This window comes from Acanthopagrus latus, chromosome 2 (genome assembly GCF_904848185.1).
Source record: "Acanthopagrus latus isolate v.2019 chromosome 2, fAcaLat1.1, whole genome shotgun sequence".
Lineage (NCBI taxonomy): Eukaryota > Metazoa > Chordata > Actinopteri > Spariformes > Sparidae > Acanthopagrus > Acanthopagrus latus.
In genome coordinates, this window is record NC_051040.1 from 14,988,682 (window position 1) to 15,011,561 (window position 22,880).

The following is a 22,880-nucleotide window of genomic DNA, read 5'->3' on the forward strand; positions in this document are numbered from 1 at the left end:
ACTTCTTTTACTATCTTATGTTCTCCTCTCTTGAAACTAAACACATTACACTGTGCAAGTGTTGACATGAGCCGCTGCTTAGCTAAATCTGACTAGATAAGCAGATTGATTTGGTGAAATAAATTGGAATGAGTAGACTTGATTGTAATGACTGATGATTAACGCATTATTCTTGTTGTTATTTTTCGTAATCTTCTAATTGGAATGCACTGTGTTGGCGCTATTTGTTTGTTGTTAGTTTTGGTAATTATTTTTGCTAATATCAAGTAGTGTTATTTGCTTGATTATTCTAGATGTTGGTTTTATTTAAAGTTTGATAGTATTTTAATTTTCTTGATATTTCTTTAGTCTAATTATTTCCTTGTTTGGCTTGTTCAGTTTTGTCTACTGATTGTGTTTTTTGGTCTTATTTAGGAATTTGAGTGGAACTGTGGGCACTCAAGGGCAGGAGGACAGCTGTAGGGCCATGATGCACCTGGATGGGCCTATGTTTTTTTTTTTGTTTGTAACCATAGCGAATAGGCATGCAGACTTTTTTTACGGTCTTTGTTTGCTTTCTTGCTTTTGGAAAATTAACCATGAAAACCAAAGGAACATTGAACAGACATCGAACTTCTTTAGTTTGATTTAGAGTATTTGATGAATGACCACTACCTGCTATGTTTCAGTGGTATGCATTACGGTATAAGTTGGCTACAATTTGCTTGGAATCACTTTGAACAACAGAAAACTTGAGAACGATCTCATTATTAATGCCACTATTATGACACAGTACAACTGAAAGTTATTAAATAATGATGCAGAGTCCTTTCTTAGCCTCAAACAAACAACACCATGTATTCACGTTGCTTTCTATGTAAGAGCCCTTTGAGGCCAGATTATGATTTGTTATGTGAGTTGTACAAATACAATTGACTTGACTTGCTGCAGACAGAAAGTGCCTACAATTATCTCCCTAATCGTTCTGTTGATGTTACTCTGAACAAATCATCCACCTATGACAGATGTTAGAAAATGTTTCATTTGCTGTATCAGAGCACTCCGACTCCATCATCAGGACAGTGAAGGCAGGGTTAGCCAAGTCCAGGCCTCTGACCAGCAGCAGACCTGTTCCCAACCAAGAAGGGGGGTTCAGTTAACAGGTGTTGCTTGCAGGTAAAGTCTGAGTCACAGATGTTCAGACCACGGGGATTCCAGCTCTACATTTTCCACACAAAAACACCAGATTACTGTGTTTAGTGGCACCTGTAAGGCTTTATGGATATCACTTGGCTGAGGTGTGAATGCTGGTAGATTTCCAGATGTCATTTTTGTGCAAATGTCATTCTTTTTTTGTCGACTCCTGTGCCTGTTCGTGAAAATCACGGCTCTGTTTCATGGCTGTGTTTTCTGAGATGGGAGTAGTGGTGCTGCTCACTTCACTCACTGGCTGCTATTTATTTGTTTGCCCGCTCCAGAGTTCAGTGGTTTGCAATGCGGTGTGTTATGAAACAGTTCCACTGTTTCAACAGAGCACAATGTGGCATTGTTGACAGCTGGTGCACCTGGAGCAGTGGTTGGCAATTGGGTTCAACCAAAGGCCAGTTTTTCAGCACGCACAGGTCCAAGGCTGGTTTGTTGTTGCAGCGGAGAGACAGATCTTTATATATTATTATACGTCATATGTAATCATTTTGTTTGCTTAAATATTAATATTCTTAATTAATGTGTGGGCTCCCACACATTATCCAGCTTAGATGTTTATACCCGCTAATATTCAAACATTTACAAAAGGTCAGGGGCCAGATTTGGCCCACAGGCTGCGAAGTCTTGCCAACCTCTATATTACCATGAATAAATAATGAAGGTGGATCAGGTTTAGATATTTTTATAATAGACCAAACACATGTACAAGTTATTAAAAAAAATGCCTCACAGACATTTATATGGATGAATATGTATGATTATGGTAATTAATTTACCACCACCATTTGTTAAAGGTTTCAAGATTCTATCTAAACAAATAATGATGATTAATATAGTGGCACTTTAAAAGACACCTCATTTGCAGAAACAGGAGCAGGCTGTTTATTCAAGTGGTCATTATCATCTTTGAGCCACAGTTATGTGAGAAATTACAATGATCAGCTGGAGAATAAGAAATCTGAAAGACTGAGCAGGAAAGGATCTGTAATTACCATTGAAATTCAAATCATGGTGTATGATGTCTTACGGTGTACTCCAACACACTCTGGTCAGTCAGTGTGGTGATATGATGCTTTACTGTCCCCAAATTCAGTGATCACGTCACAGTTACACATCAGATAATGTTGTTACTTGTGTTACATAAGTTCTCCCTCATTGTCTGCATAATGGGTGGACTGGAAAAATACATCAAATATGCCTTTTCATGCTCGCGTACGCAACAGTCGCCTGACCTCTTCTAGATGTGATATACAACACAGCAAGGCTGTCTGGTGTGTCCAGGGAGAGGCTCTTCTGCCTGGGCAGTCTTGTGCTGACTCTGAGGAAGAACAGATTGCCCAACAAACGATTCAAGAGACTCCTCCTGAGCTTTAGTAATAAACATGTCAGAGAAGCTGGACCAGTCCACTTTATAAAGCCATTGTTTAGTGAGAGAGAGACCTCGAGTTGGCTTATTTGAGTGTGTTTGGCCTGTTACATTAGGGATTGGACAAAATATTGATAAGGTAATGTATTCTGTATCAGGAGGAAGAAATATACTCTCCAAATATCAAGGTTACAAGGTAGATTATTATTTTCTTTTTCTTTTTCTTTTTTTCTTTCTTTCTTTTTTTTTTTTTTTTAGCATTTTACAATACGGGTGTGGCTTTTACAGTAAAAGCTGTTGGAAAATAATTAGGTGTAATGCTATATTCTTAACTAGCAATTACATGACAATATGTCTCAAGAGATGTTTCAAAGTAATGTAAAAGAAATGTAATGCTAGTGTAAAAAATGACTTTCTACAGGAGGTAAGTAAGTGAAGTGATGCTTTACTTAAGAAAACACTCGTAACGAGTCATATATCACTATATTGAGTAACCACCCCAACACTGGTTAGAGTCATAAGTGAGATTGCTTTTCTTACCTGGCCCCTCACGTAATCTGGTTTAGTAAGCAATGCAGCTGTGAAACATAAACTGTAAGCTTGACTGGAGTAAGTGTACAGTATTTCTCAATTGTACAAAAAATATCAAGAAATTTCACTCAGATGCACTGAATTAATTACGGCATTCTTGATAAGTCAGCTTGAAATTCCTTATTTTTTTGTCCTCGTGGTAGCTTTGCGCTGCATCCTTGGTGTGAGTACCCAAGAAATGTTATCATTGCAATTCTTTTGATTTACAGGTGTGTTATTAAAGTGAATACAAGGCTCTCAGGGTCTGTGTGACATTGCCTGCCGAGGTCTTAGCTGCTTGTGTTGAAGGTTAATTATCATCAGCTGCTCTCTGCCTCACAGTGAGGGACAGAGTGACAATCACTAGTCCTTAACAAAGTCTCTTCTCCTGTGAGTGGGAAGGAGCGCCACTGCCGTGCTCTGCATCTGTCCTGCTTCATTTAGCCGGCCGTCACTGCAGCATGCTCACGCTCATGACTGAATGCTTTCACACACACACACACACACACACACACACACACACGCTCAGCATACATTAGATAGGGATTTTTAAAAAAAAAATTGAGGCTATTTTGTCAGCCTGCTGAGCTGGCGCTCTGTTTTCATCCTTGCTTCCACAGGTCACGTTTAACATATTCATTGTGTTAATTTAGCTGGTGGAGCTATTTGCTCAAGGTTACGCTAACAATGTCCTTCACATGATAAACACAGCATCCTAATGGCACTCAGGTACACTCCTCAACTTTCCTGATTTCCACTTGTATTACGCGTTACTGGACGGTCTTCAAGGTTGAGTGTTTAGGGCACATCCTTGGAGGCTGCAGTTTATTGCTGGCTAGTGTAGATGCACGGATGTTTCCTGAAGTGGCAGAAAAGTCACTTGTACCTCAACATGTATATGCACCTTATTGTCTATCTACAGGGTACTTCTTGCCAGTCTGCTTAACTGTGGTTTTAGCATAGCGTGAGGATACGATTTCAGTTTTTCCCACTCAGTCATTCTGTTAAAGTCAGACAGTGAAAGTGTACTAGGTATACCAAGTCTAAACGGGAGAAGGAAAAGTAAGGACATCAATAGACAGGGGGTGATTACTAGCAGAACACAGATGAGCAGCAAAAGGAGTGGGAAAATGGACAAAGGGAGGAAATTAAAAGCAAAACATGACATGAGGGCAGGACTTCAAAGTAAAACAGGAAATGACAAAACAAAAACTCAAACCGTAACACATTCAGTCTGTCAGCCCATATCTGTTTGAAGGGGGGTATCTAATGTTTGTTGGCAGTAGCTGCATTTACATGGAGCTAATCTGATTGTAATCATTTAAAAACCCAAACAGAATGAAATTGCTCCATATGAACATGTTAATCAGAATAAACTGGCCCGAACCATACCTGGATTTCAATCAGTTGCAGCAAAATAGAAATGAGTGCCATGTAAACAATCTAACCTGATCATTTTCCAGCTATGGTCTTTCTGTGCAGGCCCCAATGTAAATGTGTAGTGGCGTACATTTCTTCACTGACCAGGGATGGCAGCCTCTGCGGTGAACTGGTCGACTGTGGAGAGTTTGTTTTTAATACAAACTCTTTGAGAACTTAACATAGACGACAATAGATATTAATTTACAGGACAGGGAGCTGATCAAACACATGCCACAAGAGATGAAATATCTGACGAGGGAAGAGGAAAGCCACACAACTGTTCTGATTGAAGTTGATGTTGCATGTAAACACCAGACCCTGTTGATCCCATCCCATTTAAAGAGTTGATCAGAAATCTTCAGTTGGGATGAAGACATTCTGTCCAGGTAAACACAGGAAGTGTTTTCAGTCCTGGTTCTGGGGGCTTTTCCCTGCTTCACATGTTTCCCTGCCCCAACACACCTGAGTCACACAAATGGGTCATTGTCAGGGATTCAGCAGAACTTGAACATTTGAATCGGGTGTTTCGGAGCAGGGAAACATCTGAAACATCGGTTGACTCAAAACATGCTGTTTGTCAGTCTGGACCAAGCCTATTACCGTTTTTATTATGCTGTTGCGTCGTGCCTATCAGGTCTGGCACAGGAAGACGACGGCATTATTGATATCGCCTGCGAAGATCTTATTAATATCTGTCGCACTGGTTTGCAAACAAACCAAATTAATGAGCACCACAGTTGTTTTGAACTGATGAAAAAGTCAGACACGTGGGCAGAGATACACAAGTCTGAAGTCAGACTGGCTTTATCCTGCAATAAGACTTATGTCTAAATCATACATTATCGCCTCCAGTTACCTTTGAAATACACTTGAAGTTATAGATACATGTTTTGCTCTGCTGCATGTTAGTGAATGCTTAATCACACAGTAGACTTAGGCAGGTGTAGTATCTTTCTGAACTTTAACTTTAGAGGATACCATTACTTGTTATCTTGTTATTAAATGTGACATCTAAGTTGTTCCTCTTAATACTTGTTATTAATTTAGCCCACCTGTGGAATGATATCACCACAAGCAGCAACAAGCTTTCTGTCTTAACTACATTTTTTTAACTGATCTCCAGGCCTTCAGATTCCTTCTTTTCACTGTGCAGCGTATTATGAGAGAAGTTATTTCCCACCACCTCCGGCACTTTGTGCGAAAAAGCATTTGGACTGGGGTGAATGAAAATACATTACTTTGTTATCCAAGCTCCCATAGGTCAACATTCATTTAGAGTAAAACAAAAATCCAGAAAGCCAAATTTGATTCACTTCCAGCCAAAGTGATTTACATTCAGTCGAAAAAGATGAATGTGTGCAGAAACCAAATTGACTGGAGTTCACCGTTGCGATAGCAGCGTGAGATGTGTTTTTGCAAAAAAATAAACCACAGTTAGAGAAAACTCTTGCTGCTAAGAAGCTGTAGGACGGCCCAATTTGTAGATACCTTTTGCAGGGATCAAAGTCGGCTCATACTGGGTCACATTCTGCAACCATGTATTGTAGCATTCCTCTGTATTTTAAACTTGAGAAGCAGGGAAGAGCGATGACTTTTTTTTTTTTTAAATTATGTGTCTCACTACACGCAGGAATGGCTCTGTAGGGGGATGACCATGACTGTGAAGAAAAAAAAAAAAAAAAAGATAAATGACCGTGATAAATGACACGAACAAAAAGAGGAAACAGTTTGTGAGCGTGACTAAGCCAGAGAGTGCAATATCCTGGAGTTTGAGATTTTTCATCCAAAGACCGTCAATCCATATTATTCCTGTGTTACTTCGTACGTCTGTTTGGACTTGTGACGAGTCCCAAGCTTATTTTCTTCTGTGCAGACATAAATTCTCCCCCATATATTTAGTAAAGGTTTATACACACATTTCCAAACAATGTACGATATGCGCTCATTGGCCACTTTAATCGGCTATCAAAGCTCAGCCTTAAATTCTACCTTTACAAAGATAACTGTCAGTGAGATTTAAAGTTACCTATATTTATTATTGAGGTTATGGGGTTATAGCTGAGTTGAATTGGATTACATTATAGCAAGAGTTCTTTCTAATGTTTAGCCCAGCCGAACATGAGAGGGAAGAATGTTAGGAACACATTTAATCACCTCTTGGAAAGTTTGAACCAAAATTGGCCATTGTAAGAGTCGAGCTGGGCTTAGAAATGTATTTCTAGCAATTTTAGATCACATCCACGGTCATATTGTGCACCACTTTAACAACACATGCCAGTTAATGTCTCTTTCCTATCAAACAAAATGTCACATGTGCTTATGTGAGCTGTACAGACTACCAACAAGTGGTAACACTTTTGGCTAATAGACAGAGACAAATAACTCTCGTCCTTCACGTGGACCGTGAAAGTTAGAATATGCATCAAACAGTTGTACTGGATTGCATCAGATCAAGTGTAAGTTTTCTGAAAAAAGTTTTAAGCCTTCATAGATGCAACACTTTGAAGTTAAATAGTCGATCCGGGCTCTGTTGGTCTGTTTGTCTGCATCCATCCACTGGAACGATTGCTGGAAAGTTACAGAATTGGAAAGCCAAAGAGAGTTTTTCTGCCTCGATTTTGAATAAGTGCCAGGCTGAGCAAACATGATATTACGCCTGCAAGGGCCATTTGCAATGTGCTGACAAGAAAAGTGAAGTAAGATTCATGGTCTCATTGCGCTCTTGATCAATTGATGGATTGGACATGGGAGCATAACTCCCCAAAGTTGTGAAGGTTAACCAGGTACCGCATCTCCATCCCTTAACCTCTGAAGCATGCACGTGGCAACCCGCAACAGCGCACGGAAAGACGTGTCATCTACCTGGATGCTGCCGTACTTCAGGGGGAATTCGCACCAGCCTCGACAACCTGAGACTACGCACAAGACAAATCCTCTTTCAGGTACACTTAAAGCTGTTTTCAAAATGTAACAGAAGAAAAGCGAGGGGCTACAGGGACTCCATTCAAAAACCATATGAGATCCTTGGAGATAAGAGCTGAACAGCCTCTCACGCGTTTTTTTTTTTTTTTTTTTTGCTTCCACCAAATAACCTCTCTGCTGCCCGGTCGCAAACACACCACAGACCAGTAAGAGATCATGGCCTGGTCGCTGACAACCACCGACCTGCAGCGCTGCGTGTGATTCCTCTCGGGCTTTGTTTGTTTCCTCATTATTCTGATGACAGTGTGTCTGCGTATGTGTGCATAGTGTGCCGATGGGAGTGGCTCATCTGACTGTCGAAGATGATTCATATCCACTGCACAACTTGTCAGCTGTTTAGACAGTGATAAACGAGAGGGAGAATCTGTGCAAGGCAGACTGCCATAGATAAAGCACCTGCAGGGATTCTGACCTACCTGTGGTCAAGAGAAGAGAGAAAATAGATGGACACGCCGCAGATAAAACGCAGTGCCACAGACTCAGGCTCTGTTAAAAAAAGATATTTAAAGGCACATGGCAGGCTATCTTCGCCTAATCGTAGGGATGATATTAGTACTTTTTAATTAAAATGTAGGTTTAAAGAGCCAGCGTGTTTTATTAGGCCATAACTCTCGGTGTCTTAACAAGTTAAATGAGCTGAGAGAATTATCCAGCGACCATTCATTATATAGTCCATAGTTAACGACAACTGTTGGCAACAAAGTCGGTCAGAAGTAACTATCTCATAAATGTGTCTGCGAGTTTTGCCAAACTACAGAACGTGAACCTTGGCTGTTGGTGTCGGTATGCGTTATATCCGTCCAAAGATCGAGAGAAAATCACCACCGTGTCATTTTGACATTTTAAGGATCGCTCTCTTTTTCTAGATTAACTGAACAGTTGATCGCACGATGTTATTTTCAGTTAAGTCAGTTCAGTCTGCTGACTGAAGGTGAACGGTGTTGGAAAGCCTCCACTTTTAAGCACGTCATGTCATTGTTATCCGCAATCCATGTCATGATGATATCATTATGTCGTATCAAGTTCTCCACTTTACAAGCTCTTAGTTTGGATCTCTGATTTTTTGAAGCTTGGACATTGCTTGTCAAACACAAGCTTTACCCTTAACGAACAACTTTGCCTCATCGATGAATCTCACGTTATCCTGAAATGGAATGATTGAATATTACATTATCATGGCAATAATGGAATATCTCACTAAATGTAAGCTATATTCATTTTTATCTGCAGACAACTAGCTAGAATGTAGACCACTAACACATGTCTGGAACTGATATAGACAATAAAATCAAGGTCAACAACAATATTGGTCAGAAAAATCTCAGTTATACAATTTCTTGAAGTCACTCAGCTGTTATTCAACGCAGAGCCCGACCAATAAATGTGTTACTATCTGCTGGTATTGGCATACAAACACAGCAAAAATTAAGAGATTTGTGTTTTGTAGATTATTTTCCTTTTTGTAACAATGCTTCTTGGCAATAAATCGTATACCGTTGGAAAGTCTGTTTATTTCCCTTTTAAATGGTGCCACATTTGTAAGGAACATGCATTTGTGGGATGAGCAGCAGAGCTGAGTATGTGGGTTGCGCCCGTGTAAAATTTGCCAAAATCTTCTCTGCCAAACAGCTTATTCTGCTGTTGACTCTTGTTTGGTGTTATTTTGTGGATTGGATGATTGAAGTCTGAAGAAACAAGACATATTGGCAATTTAACAATTTATTAATTTAACAAACAAGAGCCTCCTGTGATGCTGTTCTCTTCCTGTTCATACAGCTACAAGCTTGTAACCGCTTATGAAACAGTCTCAGTTTAACACCGGTGCCTCTACATGATCTGCGTAAGCAAACGAGACCATAAGCGAGAAGACTGGCTATTTCTATGTACTTGTCAAGTTATTCTTAATGACTGTCATAGGCGCCGATTCTGATGTATTGGATGACTTATTAAAGTGAAAGTATTCTTGGTGGCAGAGTGCTGAGGATGAACGCACAGATCAGGATCTTTAAGACATGAGGTTGGTGGAAACAAAGTCAATCGCAATCAGCACACCAAAAAAAAAAGAATGTTCCTGGGAGCAGATTTAAATATAACTCTATTAAGACGTGAAATAAGATGCACCGCTAAGCAAACAAGTACTACACATGAAACACATCCAGTAAATGCTGTAAATGGACATGAACAGAAGTTTAGCTTAAAAGAAAAGTTAGTTTTTATGCACTTCCCCCTCAGGTTTCTCCTCATGTGCCACCCCGTGCGGTGCAGTGTACAAATGAGAGGAAATATTGATCGTTTTCTTCGAAGGTAAACTGAAGCAGGTTCCTTGAGTCGGGCAGTTGGCAGCCGTTCATTCACGCAGACTCACAAAGCCCTTTAGGTCAGTGTACATCAGGGTGGATTTCAAAGACGGCCTATATAATGGACTCTGAAATGGCCGGAGTCCCTGGCGAGAGATGTGTAATTTCCCTTTGCGCTGTGTTGACACAGATAAATGATCTCCTTGGTGTAGCCTCACCCTCATTATTATGCTACAGGGGGGGGTTACATTTTGACTGCTGCAAACCAATAACACATTAAAGTTGTAAACTAATAAAGGGCATCCAATTGGACTGCACAGTTCTTGCCCACTTTTTTCAAGGTAATCATCTGTGATTATGGTCTCATTTCACAGATGGCTTGAACGACCAAGGGATTTGTTTCTGAGATCAATACAGTGTGGTATTATTTGCATGATGGAGCTCTGCCTTTTGATATTCTGTCTCCCAAGAAGTCCGCGTTTGGACCACACTTTGTAATGTCTGAGGGGAGGGTAATTTATTGCGCACAGAGAACTTTCCATAGCTTTTATCTGGCTGTATCCCGGCTGCACGGCACTTGTTGCCATAGCAGCCGGTCCCCACATACCATTATTTTTTTTTTGTCTTTACAGTGTTGAGCCATTAAATGCAAGTTAATGTACGAGAGCATCGAAAAGGGAACGCTGTGCAATTAGGCCTTTCATGTTGTCAGACTATTTTTTTTGGTTAGTTAAATCAGGGTGAGATATACTGACATGATGACCGCAAAAAAAAAAAATACAACTTCTGCAACATGATTTTTCATTTAGCAGTAATACACAGTGCAGGGTTTTCTTATAAATCCAGAGCCACGACCATAATATAAGCTAACTCAGCAGCAGCAGCAGTCAGACCGGCTGTGTGTGGTCAGACACTGTGACATCAGTCACAGCATACAGATGTTTCCTTTCCTGATTTAAAGGCCAACAAGAAATAGTGCAAAAGCCCTGGATAACAGGTTTTGGGACATGTTTTGTACTAGACCATGAAGTTATTGAGTCTGTTGATCCTTCAGACCTTGTAACCAAAATGAATTAAAAAAAAAAAAAACTTAAGATGCTGAAAAATGAGATGTCTTCAGTTAGCGAAGCACTTACCTCTATCGCTTAGCAAAAATGTTTCAATGGAGCAAAACAGTTGTCATTTTTGGCATTTATTGACGGCCGATCAGTGTGGAATGTATCAGAGGAATTTTATTCAGTTTGTGGTTGTAATCAAGCAAGTCATAATCTTCACACCTCCAACTTTTCAGTTAGGCAACCCACTTCTTTTCCCTCACTAGCTTTCAGGTTTTCTATTGGCACTGGGTTTATATGCATGGAGTAGATGAGTGTGTAACTGCAGTGCCCATTATTAGACTAGCTATTGATGACAAAAGGAACAAAGTTATGTAGTCGCACGCTCCCGAATACCACGAAACACCGCAGCAAGCATAGCGCAACGCCATTGTTCTGAGAGGTCATTATTCTGAAACTCCAAAAATGTCCAAATGGACCTAGAGCCCATTTGTCAGACAGCCCATCATCCCAAACACAAAACGCCCATCACTCTGAAAGTACACACTCTCCCTGGAGTTGGTTTAGGGACTGCCAGCTCTGTCCATGATGCTGAATCTGCAAGTCTTTCTGGCCTTACACTAAATGACATATTTCAACCCTAAGCCTAACTGACCACTAAGATATGAGGTGCAAAAATCCAGGGATAGTGTGTTTCGAACCTTCAGAGCAGTGGGCTTTTGTTTTGGGTATAACAGGCTGTCGGACAAATGGGCTTTGGTCCACCAGAACATATTTGGGACTGTTGGGGTTTTGGAATGATGGTCAGTTGAAGCAGAAGGCGTATTTGTATCTATCACAGATTATGAACATACATAGAGTTCATTCTCTGTCATCCTCATGATAACATCAGTGCCCTAATAACAAAGTCACTAAACAGATATGATGTGAGATACGCATGGTCGTCAGTAAAATTCTATATGACACAAATATCTTTTCAGCTAAAACTCCTTATATCAGATATAAGGTGTATCATATTAATCCATCGCTCTTTGGCTACTTCAGACTACTCACTGATATCACTGGTGGGTTAAAAAAAATTAACATTGTTAGAACTGATCCTGGTACATCCTGCCTAAAGCCCCCCATCTTGTGAACCAGCCCTGTGTGCCTTCCCAATTCCCCCTTGTTGTCCTGTATGCCAGCCAGCTGGGCTGGCAGTCATGCACTTCACTTTGATTTGTGAATGTGAATTTTATCAAACATCAATATTCTCTTTTGAATCAAATCCAAATGGGCATTTTATAGTGCTTCAGGCAGGAAACAAGCTCTCTGCTCAATATGGGGCCTTTCCTAGTATTGCCAGACCTCTTCTGGGTCTTTAAGATGAAAATTAGAATTCTGCACGCCCTCACTTTGCCATGACAAGACAATCTGGGAGTAGCGGGCTTTACCTTTCTATAGATTGTACCTCTTAAGTGCAACCTTGATGCCGAAAACCAGAGCCGTGTCTCATTCATGTCTAGTGAGCAGTTTACAATAGTGAGATGTTTCTTGCTGACTGAAGGAGGATTGTGTTGCGCAATTAGTTTGTCAGACCCCACACTTTAATCCATAGCAGAAAAAGTATTTTAACAATGGCTGTGATACGTCTTAGCTAAGTGGTCCTGAATGCATCGTCTTCCTTCGCTTCTTTAAGATCCCCTATTCTCATTCTTGCTCTTTCCGTTCCCGGCATCTTCTTCAAGCTTCCATTTTCCTTTCTGCTCTTCTTCATACTCATTTCTTGCCGGGCTCCCTCTTTCAGTCTCTTATCGCATCATCACTGTAATTAGCCATGGGAAAGAACCAGTCCCCATCCATTTTCACTCTGGGGCAGTTTCAGTGTCTGTAGTCCACTTGTCTCTGCGGATAAACACTCAGTGACTATGTTACCCAGCTCCCTAGGCCTAGATTGCTTGTATGTTAGTGTCCATGGCACCTTTATCTTTTTGTAGCCTGCTTCCAGGTCGTCATTCCTTCCAATTATTGCTTTTCTTCATCTTACCTCCTTCTTTCCACTCTCCTCTGCCTTATCTCTCTCGCTTTACGGAAGATTTGGCTTCCAGCGGTTTGCCCCAGAGATCGGTTGCCACGGACTCTGCTTTTCTCTTTGTCATCAGTCCTGTCGAGCTGCAGAGCTGTCTCCCTCCCCCTTGTCCTCATCAACATACACCTGTCGCTCTATGAAACCCCACTATTTCTGCAGGGACCCCTTAATGTACGGCATATGCCACATGGCTTTCCGGTCATTCTAATTGGTGAGTGGGGGGTCGTGAGTCAGTGCACAACTGCACCTCTCAGCTTGATTGACATGCGGCAGAGGGGACTAGTCATATCCCAGGGGCCTAGGCAGTATGTCCTGGCCACTTTTTAATCATGTTCTGCAGGCTGGGGCTGATAAGAGATGTAAAGGTGATTATGGTTCAAGGAGGACGTCCTTGTGCAGGGGCCTTGGGATTACGGCTCTTTGCTGTGTCCTGACTGGGAGGATGAATACATCAGTATTCAGATGGTAGCTTCCTCAGGGGTTACAGAGTCACGGGAGAGATCTGGAACGGAGAAGGGAGACTCGAGCTGGAATCGAACGCCCTAGGATTGTGTGTAATCTGCGAACCCATTCCATTCTGATGAGCACAGCAGATGACGGTAAGGGTGTTAATAGCATTTCAGATATGATGAGCTTGGGTGACCTCAAAACTCTGCGCTCCACTTCATTTTCAATACGTGAATGACACAGATATGATCCCAGGCGATGCTCCTGTGTGAAAAGGTGTGAAGAGAAGTCACTGTATGCCCTTCTCTGATAGTTGCGAGGCCATCAGATTTGCAGAAGAATCTTATTAAATAGAGGGAGATCAAAAAGGCCCCCAAAATAGCACGGCCATTTCTGCATGTCGAGCCATGCAAAACTTTCTATGGCTGGAAAGTCCGAGCTTAGGGATCGGAAGAATGATTTCAGGAAGACCTTGCACTCCTTAAATCTAAAACGTCACGTTGTGTATCTGAAAACATACATTTCCACTGGTCATGCCACAACTTGAAATCACTTCCCCAAAGTAGATAACTTTATTGGCTTTATGTCAAAAAGCAGTAATATTGCTGAGAAATGTCTAAGTGTCAAAGTGTTTATCTTTTTAGAGCTCTGACAATCTGGACGTATGCGTCAGCGCAGGTCACCTCATGTCCCCTGTTAACAGTTGTAGACAAACACACACTGTGCAAACACTCCAGCTGGCAGTGCGCTAACCACAGACCTGCACAAATGTTCTGTTCGTATGTGAAAGGTGCAAAAAAAGAAAAAAAAAAAATGATAATCTGCATTAGCACTCATCGTGAAGAGATAAACACTATGTTGCTAGCCAGCCATTCCCGGGCCACTGTGAATCTGATTAAACAGTCTGATCATATGCTTGGAATACTAATGGAAGTAGGCATTGTCTGGAGAGAAAAAACTTGCACTTGTGCTGCAAAGTTATGCTCTGCTGTGATTTGCAATGGCTCTGTAAGCCTGTGGGTGTTCTGCTTGTGAAAGAAAGACAGAAGGGGCAGTGGTGAAAATTCAGGAGAAAGAGGGCTTAAATGGGGGGAATTTATGAAGCTGATCAGCCAGTAAGTCGAGGACACACTTGGCTTAATAATGGCCAATGTCTGACTGAACTATTTATAGTAGCATAATGGTCTTTGCATCTATTTTTAAACAATTATGACACCAGAACGGTTATATTGCTGCTGTAGATTGCACTAGATTTGATTACTTGGGATACTTTTCTGAGTGTGTTTTGTATGTTGTGTAGTGACATAAAACTATGCATTAATTGTGTTTCATGTAACAGCAGCTATGGTGGTTGCTTTGACTCATTTATGTTACTTGTGTTGTGTATCTGTTTGAAATTGTTTTTAATAATAATAATAATAATAATAATAATAATAATAATAATAATAATAATAATAATAATAATAATAACAACAATAATAACATTCTGTCAACATTCCTCAAGAAATAAATCGCCATTAATACCATATGTTAATGTTATAGTTGTCAGTTTTCATTAGTTCCGCTTTGAGAGTTTTTTTTTGTTTGTTGTTGTTCTCAGTTTTGGATAGCAAAAGGCTTACCTATGAACCTCAGCCACTTACTAAGGAGGCAGCGTGTTGTCAGTGGACTTGTTCCACTTCTGTTTCGGGTGTGTCAGTCAGTTCAGAAAACTGAGAAATCAAAGGGAATGGAGCTTGGTGATTATCTCCTGCTGCACACTTGACCCTTACTCACTGCACAAGGACAAGAGGGCTTCATGATGATGCAAGTCTGTCATGATGTATCGACACATTCAGAGAGAGGTAGACACTTGAAAATGCTGTGTGTCCACACAACTGAAAGAAACTACATCTGTTAATTTGCTTCCATTTGAAAGATTTTTCTGAAGTGCTCTGTCTGTCTCGCTGGATTGGCACAGCTCTGTCTTTCATGCTTGTCTGTCATGAGGTGATGCGTGGAGCGATAAAAAGGTGCAGAACAGATTGGCTTTAATTACCTGTACGCTCAGGCTGATCACACTATGTGACCTAGAAAAGGGAGGAGACTGGAAAACTGGAGTCTTGTTGCCTAAAGCTTCTCATTGAGTAGCACAGTGTGCGTGCCCAGAACACACCTCCAAACACTCATGCTCGCACGTGCACGCTCACTGTCCCCCTCTGCTGCACAAGATCCTTTATTATTAAAGAACTATCTTTTCTGACCTTTTCAAGCATGATAATCATGAATGCATGGATAATCTTTCTCTCTAGCCGACATTAGGATGTCACTGTTACATTAACAATGGGGCAGTGTTGCAAAAAAGGGATTCTGCACTGCGTATTTGTCAGCTGAATGGCTAATTGGGCTCTAGTCCAAGTCATTTTCAAAATTACCTAAAGGACAGCATTATATGTTATGTGATTTACACAGTTAATTGCCTAATTGTTACGGTTTGTTAAGCTTCACAATGTCAACTTGCTTTGGACGAGTAGATGAGGATTTTATTTGTATGACAGCAGACTCAGTTACAGACAAGACCGCTAAATAAGCTATACTTCAGTCACATGGTGACTGAATGAATGACTCCTCTTTATATAGACTAAATGTATCTACGGTACCTGCAGTGCTTCATTAAAGGTACAATATGTAACAGCTGACCGCTAATGCATACCAAAAACAACTGGGAGGCAGCAGATTGCCAGGTAACTGCTAATTGCCGCTAATTGTACCTGCCCATAGCTAGTTAACCATTCAGCTACCCGTTGGACTTTGAGGAGAGTGTTAGTGTCTACACTGCTAGCACAGTGCTAGCTGGTTAGCATGCTAACTTCAGTAGATGTCTGCAACACAGCACAAATACAGCATGACGTCAAAACAGCCATTCTGTTGATAGTTTTAAGTAGCATAATAATTGTTAGAAAGTTATGATTTGTGAAGTTTTTAACAAAAAATCTTACATGTTATCCCTTTAAAGAAATTTATTTATGTCCAACTGATCAAAATGTAGATCAAGATTTTGTGGAAACAGCCCTTATATTTTATGTGTGTAGATGTGTAGGACTAATGTTTTCACCTGTCCCCATTGGTTACAAGTTTTGTTTTGAGTTTTGTGCATGTCTGTCAACGGTTGCATGGTTCCAGCATCAATGCAATCTCAGTTTTTTGTGACAGTCTGACATCTTTGTATTAGCGCAGAGATGCATCGAAGAGAATGTGCCTGTTTTCTTTCTGAAAGAAAAAATTATGTAAGTGTATCAGAGGTGCAGAAACCCTGCAATGAAGGGAAGAAAACATTAATGTTTCCACCCTGTGGTTGTGATAAAAACACTTCAGTTGCTCAGTTGTCTGTGTGGAACTGGATTCCTCGATGATGACGGCAATCAAAAGCGCCTACATTACTGTGCGAGCGACAGTTACGCCACCAATTAGTACAACCACCGGAAACATCGCAAAAAGGCCGGGAAAAAACTTCAGGTGAAAAGCCTCATCTGCTGACATTATTAAGACTGTGGAAGCTATGACTCATAGGCTCGAGTAACCACTGCAAAACAAGTGATTAATTCTTTGCTAAACAGATACTCCTGAATGCCTTCCTGCAACTGCTTGTGCTACCTGCTCTAATGCTCTACGCTACCGTTAAGTGTTGAGGCAGACATATAAAGTGCATCATTGGCTGAACTATTGAACCATACATGAGCATTATGGTTGGTTTACAGTAATGATTTTTATACTTTATTATGAGCTGCCTGAGTCCGCAGACTGAGGATCCCACAGGACTGAAGCAGGTGTTTTAATCATTGATGGAGTTCAGAGGTGGATTGAATGGCTTGTTAACAAAGGCTCAAACTGTATTTTTTATTTTATTTTGGAGACATTTTTCCTAATGGATGTAAAAGTAGACACCAGAATTTAGTGCTTCATGCAGATGCCAAACAAACACTCCCTCTTTATTTGTACTGTCTGCTTGAAGACAATACGGAAAACATTTTTTTTCTTTAAAAAATGTTTGATGTTAAAAAACTGAGAACTTAAAGGAGAGCTATTATATTTTTCTTTTTCCATTTCCTTCAGCGAGTTTTAGGTTCTTGTACATGTAAAAGATCCAGAAAGTTAAAAAGCCAAAAGTCTGTGTCAAGAAAACGCTGCTCCTGAAGTGCCTGAAACGCCTCGTCAGTAGTCCTGCCATTAATTCCGTGACTTCTTGACATCACACTGCTTCACACAGTCACACATTTGCATAACATGCACCTATATTCATGAGAGAATTGAATCTAACTGGTGGGTGGAAACAAGACAGAGCTAACGGGAGACACGATGAGTGGTGTAGACTCAGACGTGTGTGAGCTGACCAATCAGGACAGGCCAGGTATTCAGGAGGTGGCGCCTTTAAGAGACAGGAGCTACAACAGGGGGTTTTAGGCAGAGGGGGGAATACAGAGCTGCAGCACTGGATAACAACTGGGTGCTTCTTGCTTTACGGTCAGAAGTGTGATCAAGTGTCTGGTAGGTTTGTCCAGTCCAGTCACACTCAGTGTCTTGTATATTGTATATGACACAACACATTAGCTCCGGAGGATCCATTCCCTCTTCTACGTCTTAATAACTTGTAACTAGTGTAAGTGTTCAGTGATAGTAGGCTTGCACTCCTGGGTGGAACCAAATTACAGGAGCTAATAATGATTTGGTTAAGAAAAAAGTAAATCCTCTCATTATGATGTCCCCCACATCAATGATATCTGCGACACATTGTTGATTAATGAATTTCAATTTAATTTTAATGAAAACATCACTCGACACTAAAGTTTACAACACATCTGAGGTTTGTGTAATATGCTTTCCCAGTTTAATCGAAAAAATGTGAGATCCCACATGGGCCCATAAATTCTGGTCTCTGCCCCCAAACAGAATTATGTAGCTGAGCTCATGATATCAAGGGTTCAGTTCGTAATATGTTAGTTGAAAATGACTTAATTAAAATCACCTTGCCGTGCCTCTTCTTCAGGAGTTTTATGTTGGGATAAATTCTTAAAAAAAACATCAACAGTTTGACAAAAGCCTCACATATGCTCCTGTGCCAAATGCCTGTGGAAATTTCAAAGCTACCAACTTCTGACAAAGCTCCTGATGACTAATTTTTAGGTTAGTCTAAGCTATGTGCAGGACTTGAAAGGAAGCGCAGAGGCGAGAAAGAAAGTCTTATGAAAAATTCAGACAAATTATCATACCAAGACACAACATCCTTATCTGAGTACACAGTTGGCAGGAGTTCTAGTGACAGGTGTCTTTTTTTATTCCCAAGTCGAACAAAATAGAAGATTGCTGGATGGAAAGAGCTGACAGATACAGTCCCAGGCCTGATCATTTCTCAAACTACTAATTTTACCAAAGAGTTTTCAAATCTCTGCATTGTGGGTAACACAATGTTTTGAAAAGCAGTCTGCTGGTCAGGCATTGCACTCCTATAGTATTTATTTAAAAAGCAAATGATTAGAATCGATGGAGCAGATCCAGAGAAGCCGCCTTTTTCATTACAATCATTCCTCTTCCTTTCCAATCCTGGTGCCCACATTATCCACGATGCAACTTAGCGACATGAAGTACATGCAGCTTCCTCTAGGAGGAAAAAAATGCTTTATTATCCTTTTATTTTCACATGCGCAGCAGTACTCACAACAAAGACCTGTAAACACAATTAAATGTGTAAAATTGGTGGAGTTGCCCTTTAATGCGTGAGGGATTTCATGAAGTGCAAAGCTCGACAGAATCGCAAAGTGGCTTCTTCCGTTTCTGTCAAGTTAGCATCACAGCCACACGTGACCACTGGTCACGGTAACTGGATCTGACATTTTCGCATTTGATTTCTCTGGCCTCTCCCCAACATGTTCACAGAATATTTAATGACCCTCGACTAACATCGCCTGGGAATGATGTCGGTGCGCATGTGGGCGTTTCCTGGGAAAAACAGAACACAAGTAACCTTCTCTCAAAGGCCAGCTATCATCACGGAGGGACTGTATCGCTTCAGTTCGTCTCACCAACAATGCAAGAACACCAGTAATTACATTATCACATTCTGCTGATAGTGATATTTACCTAGATAACACAGCTGGCCATCGCACGCCATCTTTGGACAAATCTTTTCCAAATTTGCTCTAAGTTGCCAAACATGAAGCACCTCAGTCCCAGTTCAATCATCACTTTCATCGTCTTTTAAAATAAGATTGATCTTTGTATTATCTCCTCCTCCCACCCTTCCACTACCTTTTCCCTCTCTCCATTTTCCATCTTCAATGAGTCATTCTCAAAAAGTGGGCAGATGCAGGGTGCCGCGAGCAGAATCGCATCTCGTTTTAGTTCGATCACATTGGCGCCTGGAGAGATGCGACTCCTTGCTCCTGTTGAATTTTTTTTTTACAACTTCTCTCTAATCACAGTTTGGCCATGCTACATTCTTGTGTGCTTTGTCAGGTTTGATACCTGCCTTGTGCACAATTTACAGGGCTACGGCTGCTGCTGTGCTGTGTTCTGTGTATCTTTATCACCCACTGAAAACACCTGCTTCTCCTCCTCCAGAAATGCAAGTTGCTGCTCCTTTTTACAATTTCGTCCTTTCATGAGAGCAGCCGAGCCACCCCACCGAGCAGTGCCGTTTGGTTAACCATCTGAAACACCTGTGGTAAATGAGCAGGGCCTGGAGGAGGGCCGGGTAACTGAAGAGAAGCCTAGCAAGCTGATGGAGAAAGAGACTCGCGTATGAAAGAGCGGCAGATTGGAGGCTGAAGACAGGGAAAGATACTCGTTAACTGAAGGTGTCCAGAGGCATTTTGCCCTTCCTTTCGGCCACTAGGTCTAGTTTCGCTAGACTTAGCAGGGTTTTCCTCAGATCTTCTCCCCTATTAGTTGTACCATCTTAATTAGCCCTAATGAGTTGAGCTCGGAGAACGAGAAAAAAAAAAAAAAAGCGTTGAAAGCTGACAAGTTTGTTGCAGGCAATTATTGTACTGTCCTTCCTGTACCGGCCTTATCTGCTGAAGGGCGGAGATTTGGATCAGAGGACTGGCAGCCTCTTCGAAAAACCCGGTGTGTGCTGTGGACTCTGGTATCGATTAGAGGAGCAGAGGAAGAGGAGGAGGAGGAGGAGGAGGAGGCTGCAGACAGAGATTAGTGAACCTAGATGTTTTTTTTTTTTTTGGCTTGTGGGATGCTTGCAGCCACTGCTATTGTGGTTCCTATACCAGGTGATTGCTTCTATACACGCAGGTGGACTGGATATATTAAAGGCCACATCAGTGTTAGCCTGTCTGATGGAGGAACAACTCATGCACTCTCCTTTCCCCTCCTCTCTTTTTGACAGAATTTTGTCTGAATGTTTCTCCTTTTTAAACTCATACATTACATGGCCAAAGCCTGATAGTATTTGTATTGTTTTATTGTTGTAAATTCCCATGGTTGCATCAAAGCCAAAGGCTGTACCGCTTTAATGTTAATGCACTTACATCACCACAGCTTCAGCTTGTTATTCTGGTAAATTTTTATTTTTTCATTTTTTATTAATTGATAGCAGACGATGTAATGCGAGTCTTGGCACACGCATCGCGCTTAAATTTGCAACGCTTCTTTTCTCACACCCACCACTTGCCCCGAGGCTCCAACCTATCTCCGTTGGCAATTTCCTAATTCTAAATGAAAATACAATTTATAAATAGAAAATCCCATTCACAGCAACAGCTCGACGGCAGTGTCAGAGGTAAAAGAGACAGAAATGTCACCACTGAATGTACACAGCGGCATACTGGCAGATGAGTAAATACTAGTTAATTGAAGCAAACATCACCTACATTGACGTGGTCCCACTGCAGTTGTCTGCATATATCTTTCACAGTGCAGCTAATGAGACAGATGAAGTGCTAACATGTTCACACTTGGCAGCACCAAGTGCAATCCTGATGTCAAAACTTGAACTTTGTATTCCACTTGTCTGATGTTGGGAGCTGAAATTAAAAGAAAACTTCTGACACTTTGTTGCCGCACTTAATGCTTTATTCAAAGAACCCTCCAAGCAAGAAAAACAGACTTGTTCAAAGGTATACATGGAAAAGGCTACTGTGAGTTTTGCTGTGTGGTGACCTTGCGTGCTGATGTGAGGTTCTCACAGCTGAGGCCTCAGGATTGATCGCTCACCAGCATTGTCTTCAGGAGTTACAGAAAGAAAGAGCAAAAACCAACATGGATCATGCCGCTTGTTCATAATACTTTTATGACCTGTGATGTGTTCTTGTATCGTTCCCTTTGTGGGGCCTGGTGTGACATATTGACTTCATGTGATTTATTTGTCAATGTCAACCCTCTTAAGAACCTTACTAGCAGACTGGTGGTCGGCTATTAGTGACGAATCTGCAACACCTACATTTTTCTGCCTTTAAAAAGAAAATGTATTTCTACTATCAGCCATTGCAGGTGACATGGCTCAGCTTTAAAGTGCCACAACAAAGACAGTAAAGACGTTTACTCTTTTTATTTGCCGTCCTTTATGTTAAAGACGTCATATTATGCAAATTTTCAGCTTCACACTTTTATTTGGGGTTCCTAGTAGAATAGGTTTATGTGCTTTAATTTTCAAAAAACACATTATTTTTCAGAGGCAGAGTAGGTTGGATCATGCGAAGCTAGGTAGTGTGATCTAAAATAACGCCGCTAGTAGCAACTATATGTCTGCTGACTGACTAGAGTCTCTAGGGAGCGTGGGTAACACAAGTTACAGTAGTGGAGGCTTGACAAACCACGCAGGAGTGTTTTCTGTGGTAGAGAGTAACTCCCTTTGGTGTGGACTTGGGGCTTTTCTTTTTAACATGCACAAAAATGATAACACAATAAAGGAGAGGCAAAAAAAACCCAAACATTAATGTGACCTCTTTCATAGTTATTATATCAAAATTGTTTATACGTTAAATCAAACATGAACCATCAACAACAACCTTTAATGTGTCCCTTCTCTTATTTCCTCCAGTTGTCCTAAATTTGTACTGGGAAATATAACATTATGTGTAAACAGGCAGGATGTAGATTGACACAGATTTGTGTTAAACAGGTTTTCATTCAACAGTAGCTGGCACATGGATGTATGGAGGAGATGGTAATGTTGTGATTCATACAGTCGAATGATGAAGAGAACATGTAATGCCTGAGTGTTCTTGAGTGTAAATAGTCTGCTGGCTGGACACACACACATGTTCATTTAGTAGCCACCATGTTAGTAAGTGATTTCAAACTCAGCCTCAATTTCAGTGTGAGTGAGTTTTAAATTTTAATGGAAGGTGGTTGATTTAAATCGTATCAATTACACAAGTGTTTTTCCTGCTGTGACAAGTCAAAGTGTCTGCTGGGAAATGAATCCACTCATGTACATGCTGTGCATGATGCAAACACAATTTGGCTAATTTATTGTTTAATCAAGGTTGAGAGTGCTC

General features: G+C 40.9%; 1 protein-coding gene across 1 annotated transcript in view; it reads left to right on the plus strand.

Annotated features, from left to right (window-relative positions):
• Positions 1–22,880, plus strand: part of grik4 (glutamate receptor, ionotropic, kainate 4) — a 329,989-nt gene that overhangs the window by 22,170 nt on the left and 284,939 nt on the right. The window lies entirely within an intron of this gene.